Below are 6,923 nucleotides of genomic sequence, written 5' to 3'. Positions count from 1 at the left end.
CTCCTCCCCATCCTCATCCTCCTCTGTGCATGCTCCTGCCATACCATGGGCTGCCAGCACGTTTGGGCTTGGTGGGCAGAGGGTGATGCGCTGCTGCCAGTGGCAGCTGGTTGGTGGTCGCTGTGGTCTCACTCCAATTTCCTTATTTCCTGTTTTATGGCAGCCAGGGCTGGAGGCCAGCCAAGCCGGCCTGGTCCTGCTGTGCGAGCAGCGTGTGTTAAAAGCCTGGCACAGCTGCTGCAACGTGCTTGCAGCCTGACAGCCAAGAGGAAACCGGCAGAGACCTCACTGGTCTGGCACGGTCCTCCTGGAGAGGAGGGAGATGGGCCCTGCCTTGCCGAAGTTGGCACAACACCCAGGACCAGCTCCCCCTCCCACCCCCACCCTGGGCCAGCTCCGCTCCAGCCACAGCTGGGACACCCCAGGACCCCGAGTCGTTGCTGGGTTTTTGCCACCTTGACCATCCCAGGACCTGCTACGGGGCTTAAAGCTGGGCAAAATCCCCGAGCAGTTCAAGTGGGCCATGGAGCATCTGTGAAAAGCATCCCGCTTTTCTTCCCACGCGGGGCTGCTCCCCCCAGGAGGAGCCTCCTCTCTAAGTCTGCCTTGCTCCAGCCCCCACTGCCATCCTGCCTGCTCGCATGGCTTGTGGGCTGCAGGAGCAGATCCCCCCAGCAGCAAAGGCCCAGGACGTGTAGGGACAACCCACCATCATCCCTATCACCTCCTCTAAACGATCAGACTTCGGTATTTACGCTGGGATTTCACCAGCAGCTGAGAGCCGTGCCAAGAGTGGGCCAGGCCGGAGCAGGTCTGTCCTGATCACGCTTTTCTCCGGCCAGTGCAGCAGAACCAGCCCCCCTTTGGTCCCAGGTGGGGTTGGTGGTGCTGGGCCCCTGTGTGAAGGGAGATGCTGCGATCCCACCCCTGCTCGGAGCAGTCCCTATGTACCCAACCTCTACCCTCCCTCCCTGTCATCCCATGAAACGTGCTGGGGAGAAGACACAGTTCGGCAGTCGGTTGACGGTTCACTGCTTGACACAGAGCTTGTTTAACTCCATCCCCCTCCTCGTTTATTTATGGGCCTTCATCGCCAGCATGTCCTCACCCTGATGGACGGCATTTGCACATGTCCTTCTTATCCAGAACATGGGGCTTTGCAGCCACTTCTCTATTTACTGTAATTTTTAGCTCAGACACAACCAGAACTCCCACCCTGTCTGGGCGTCTCAGTGCAGAAAACAAGACTAAACTATTTTGGGATGTTTTTCCCTTTTCCTCATACTTGGGTGCTTTCCCATGTGGCTAAGTCTTTGGAGCCTTGGGGAGGGTGAACCTGTTTCGCACACCCCCCAAGAGCTGCCTCTGGACCTCTCTGCACACTTTAACCCTCCTCTGACCATGGGCACCTCCCACATAAGGCAGCTTTGTGCTCCACTTGGTTTTCTGAGCTAGAAAATGTATCCAGTGTCAGGAGATGAGCTAAGAGCCCAGTGGATGGGAACAAGCCTCCCAGGCTCCATCCACACCATCCTCCTTGTCACCTTGTCTGGTCACACCTCTCTAGGGTGCCCAGAAAGCTGCATGTTGCTGCCCCAAGGCAGGCTGGGGAGGTGGGTTTGGCCCCATTTGTCTGGCACACCTGAAAAGGAGCCTGCAAAATACCCCTTTGCCTCCATCGCTCCTGTTTTAGTGCTTATTGTGTGGCACCCGCTGGGGAAAGGCTGGCACAGAGCTGAAGCAACGTGTAAACCTTTCCCCCTCCTGCCTCTGTCATAGCCAAGGGTCTCTCCATTGAAGTTTACTTACAGGTCTAACAAAATTTCCAAACTGGAAAAATCTTTATGCAGACAGTTCTCTTGTTTAAAGGAAGAGGAACATAAAGATAAAGCCTTGTCTGCCCGCTGCTCCCCTCCCGCTACCAGGGCGAGGGGCCGTGGCACAGCCCTTCCCACCCAGCCCGGCTGTGGATGGAGGAAGAACTTGTTTTCCTAACGAGAAGTTTGAAGATTAAAAGGGGAAAAAATCAGCCATTTGGAATCCTCTACTGACGCTGCAAATACCCTCGTTAATAGATATGTCTCGTTTTGTTACCTCATTTTAATTAATCATTAAACAAAGACAGCTGCCAAATTTTGGCTCTGGCTCTGAGCCTACAACTGACTTGGAGCCCTTGAAAAATAGACTATTTATGGTGCCTGGGTTTAAAGCTTAAATTTCTTGTATAAACTTTACCCTCCCTAAGAATAGCGTGGGCAGTGCATTGTCGGCTGCATCCGCGGTGCCCCACGTGCCCACCCCAAGCCCTGCGCTCTCTGCAGTGAGGCTGGGAGGGAACGGGGTCCCTCCAGCTGCCAACAGCTCCATCATGTCGCAGAGGAGTGGTGGCACCGGTTCTAGGGTGTCCCTCAGACAAGTGCTGCCCCAGCCTGCTGTCCATGCATGGGCAGGTGCCATCAGCATGGGAGGTGCCCAATTCCCATTGCTGAGTGAGAGAGTGAGCCTCTGGGCATAGCATCCTGACGCAGGAGAGCACCCCTGTGATCCCCAGGGCTGGCCAGGTGTCTGAGGGAAGTATTTGTAACCTCCAGAAAAGGCAAGGTGGCAGGGTGAAGAACTTACTACACATGTTAGGGCATGACTGGTGCACCCAGCCCTGCCACTGCCCCCCCAGGACTGGGGTTCCCATCTCGGTGTCATACACACACGTGATACCCGAGCCCTTGGATTTTGCATCGTGGTGGCTGGAGCTGCTGAGGCTGCCCACAGCAGGGACCCAGGGCTCCTGTGTCTTCCCTTGGATGGTGGATTGGGGCTCCACAGACACTGAAAGGTCATTTTTATTCCTTTATACTTTTTAATTTTCTTTTTCTTCTCTTGTTTAGAGTATACTGGGGACAGGCCCCAGCCTGTCCTCCCCATCCACTCAGATCGCAGTCAGGGAAGGGGCTTTCCTGGGGGGCTGGGGCTCGGCACAGCTCAGCAGGAGGACATGGCAGCACAGGAGAAGCAGCCCCAGCACAGACTCATCCAGACTCCTGGGCCAGGTGATGCTGGGGTTATACAGTTTGAAGCACGGACTGTGTTTTTTGGGTGCGTGAGCCCTAGTGCGGTGCTGGCAGGACATCCTGCTGCAGAGCTCCCGCTCCCTGTGCCCTGTGCAAGCACCTACACCCAAACCGCTCCACCTGTGCACACAGGTACACCCGGCCTGGGCACATACCACCGCCTTGTGTGGTGTCACACAGGCAACATCACCCTGGGACCTCCCTCCTCGCACACAAGCGCAGCTCAAATAAGTGTGCAGGAACCCAGGGCTGTCTGCTCCAAAGCAGACCCATGCTGTACCACGCTCGAAACCTCCCAGCAGTTATCTGACCACCCTGCACTGGCTCCAGCACCCTGGGTTTGGGTAATTCCCCTGCAGCAGTGCCAGCAGCCCCTGTGCTTTGTCTGTAGGGCCTTACCACAGCCCACGAGCTCTTTGTGGGATCTTGACCATGGCGATCTCCCTGGCTGCTGGGCTAGGTTGTGGGTGTGAATGTGATCAGGACGATGTGCCGAGATGATCAATAAACAGGAGTGAGTGCGATGTGCATCTGCCTGTGCACAGGGCACAGAGGCTGGATGCTGGATAAAGGGTATTTAACTCTTCCAGCATCTCAGGAGCAACTGAGATGCAAGGGCCATGAGGAGAAATCACCCTGTGCAGTTGCTGGCAGCATCCCAGAGCCAGGCTGAGACCAGGCACCCAGCGAGGGTGGTGTTTCCACCGAGCTGCCCCCGCGCTGAGCGTGGCCAAGGCTGAGCCCCATGGCCACGGGGCTGTCCTGGCTGGCCGAGGTCGGGCCGGCTCCTCTCGGGGCAGCAGGGCTGCACACAGCCAGCGCTGGGACCCGCACCGGCTCTTGCTGACCTGCCCCTCCTGCCCTGGCGAGGGAACAGGGCCAGGCTGCAGGATGAACTCCTCCAGCTGCAGCCAGGAACCCGCAGCTCATATTTCATCCCGCTTGCAGCTCTCCCACTCGGGTGACACCGAACGCGTGTCACACACGCTGGAGGCAGGGGCTGATGGCCCCCCGCCCGCCCACACAGCCTCAGCCCCTGCTCCTCCAGCGTCTGCCCTCCGCCTCCCCGCCTCAGTGGCTAAAGTAAACTGTCTGATACACAGCCGGCATGGTGCCGGGAGGCTGAAGCTGGATGGAAACCCAGCGAGGCACGTGCAGTTACAGACAACCCAGGCTGCATCCCGAGCACCTGCCCGGATCCAGGCTGCTGCCAGATCCAACCTCCGCATCCTGCTTCTCCCTGGCAACCCCCTGAGACACCTCTTGTCTCCCCGTCCCAAACAAAGTCTGCGCACCCGTGAGCATGCAGAGCCACGGCACTGCCACGCTGCCGCAGCCCGCAGGAATTGCAGCGCCCATGGGCAGACGGGACGGCTCAGTGGCATGGTCAGCACATGAACCCCACACCTGTGCCGGCTGCTGACGTACTCCCGTGGGATTGCCAATGGAGGCAACCCAAGCTGTCTGCAGGCAGCATGGCCACACCACCTCCGTGCCACCCATTGATAGCCGCACGCCATCAACCCGCTTGTTGCCCTGGGCTGCGCAGCCTGGGGGATGGAGCTGGGCCCCTCTGCTGTGGGGTACTGCCAGCTCACGGCACTGATGGGATAAACTCACCACATGTGGAGCTGGTGGGGAGGAAATTCATCCCCTGGCCCACGGTGTTAAGTGGCCTGCTGCATGGCTGGCCCCACCACACAGCCAGCACGCAGGTCTCCCTCTGAAAGCTGCCTGTGGAATGGATCCATGTCCCTCTCCCCCCTCACCCTGGCCTGGCTGCTGGCACCAGACCACAGCTCTGGTCTCACCGCAGAGTGGCCCTGCCTCACCTGAGCTCTCGTGGCAGACCTGTCATAAAGACCTCCCAGTGAAAACTCAAATGTCTCCTGTCAACAGTGGCAGTGTGGACAGCAGATGGCTTGGAAGAAAGCTCATGGAAGGGTGAGTTAGTCCACTGCCTGCTGTGGACTGTTAACTCTGAACCCTAATGATGACAGCCTAAATAACAATACAGGTACTATACAGCCCATTAGTAGAGAAAAACTCACCTTTTCACTTCAGAAATGTTGCTGTTTCTTTGTGTGTCCTTGTCCTGAAAGCCTCCTACTCCTAAAGAACATGTTCTGGACAGCAGCTCTGCGTTGTCCCAACCTACTACAAAGAGACCTCTCCTGAGCAGAATGTCTAGATGTGGTATTAAAGTAACTTCCACAGGGACCATCATGCCCATTAGATTATTAGTGCAGGCCTTTCTGGGTCTCTGGCTTAGGTGTCTCCTAGATCAGGAGCTGCTTTGCCAAAAGGGCTCCGCTTAAAAGTTGACATGTAAACAAACCTGGTGGGAGCCAAGGATTTATGGAAGTGCTGGGGAAGGGCTGGTGGAGATCTGCCCCCCACTCCACATGTCTGCCCGGACAGCGGCTTCTGCACAGACCAAAGAGACGTGTTTGTTAGTATGAACAGCAGGTTCGCAGGCGGGTGAGTTTACAGTGAGATGGATATAAATAAATAGAAGAAAAAGGACTTTCTCTGCACAGGGGCGCTGTGCACTGCCTGCCGAGGGAAGGCTGCCCTTGGGCAGAGGTTTTCTTCAAGGAAGCTACCTGCTGGTGTCAGAAACAAACTTTTTTTTTTTTTTTAAGGGTGAAAGTTTGGGGGGGGGGAGGGTAACTGCCACCAGTACTGTCCCCATCACACAGCACAGCAGTGGCACCTGTGGGGATGGGTAGGTGGATGTCATTCTGCTCTTTATCATTTAGGAGAGAGCACCAGGGAGAGGATGTGTAGGGCAGAGGCGGAAGAGGAGCGGGGAGCAGAGGCAGGGAGCCTTTGGCGCTTGGTGATAACAGAGAAAAGAGCTACAGCCCGAGCAGGGACACTGCCTCCAGGGCTGCTCCTGTGTCCAGAAAACACTATTTAACCCACACGATGAGGACGGCACCTGCAAAGACCCTCTCGCCATGCAGGTTCCCTTCCCAGCAGCAAGAGCCTGCAAACCTCCAGGCTTCAGCCAGGCACTGAGATCAAAAGGGAAACAGTTAATTTAAGGGACGCTAAAGTATTATAGGCTACGCTGGCACAGCTCGCCCCAGCTGAGTCGGATGGCCTAGGCTAGCCTAAGCCCCAAAATGGAGTTTTACAGGTGGGAAAGTGATATTTTTAGGGTTTTGTTGCATAGGTAAAGTCAAAGGGCATTCAGCAGCCGTTCATTTCTCACTCCCAAAGATCAAGTCTGGAGAAATCAAGTCATTTGGGACCTGCTGATGCAGCAAACATGAGGTGAGGCTGTGTTCTGAACAGGGTCTGTGAGCACCTCCTTCTCCTTCCCTGTCTCTTTCCCCTCTCTCAGCCAGTGGTGCTCCCCAAAGCTGCCTTTGGTACCCCTGGACCACACAGCCTGGCAATTCTGCAAGCTTGAGGGTCTGTGGGGTGAGGCTGTTGCATGTGTACAGACAAGCGTGTCATACCTGAAAGTGCTCCAAAGAAAGTAGAGAGGGACCGATCTCGGGGTGTTCAGTGCACGGGCCCTGCCTGGCGAGACAGCTCTCGGTGCACAGTTGGGACTCTCCACCACCCGTGTCCTGGGTTTCACAGCCAGGCCGTGCCACGCCGGCTCGGTTACCGGTTACCAGCCTGTGAGCAGAAACTGCTCTGCTCAAGGCGACGGCACCACCGGGAACGCGGGGCTGAGCGCAGCAAAACCCTCTAGCGCTCAGTTACCTGGGGGTGAGACCTTGGGGAGCCCTGGCCAGCCCAGGCGCTGTCACCTGGGACACGAGCCGCTCCGGTTCCGCAGGACCCGGGCAGCTGGCAGGGCCAGGGCCTCTGCCTCGCTCCTCGTCCCGACTGCCC

This window comes from Athene cunicularia, assembly GCF_003259725.1.
Source record: "Athene cunicularia isolate RWA chromosome 18 unlocalized genomic scaffold, athCun1 chr18_part1, whole genome shotgun sequence".
In the NCBI taxonomy this organism is placed as follows: domain Eukaryota; kingdom Metazoa; phylum Chordata; class Aves; order Strigiformes; family Strigidae; genus Athene; species Athene cunicularia.
Note: the sequence above shows the minus strand (reverse complement) of the source record.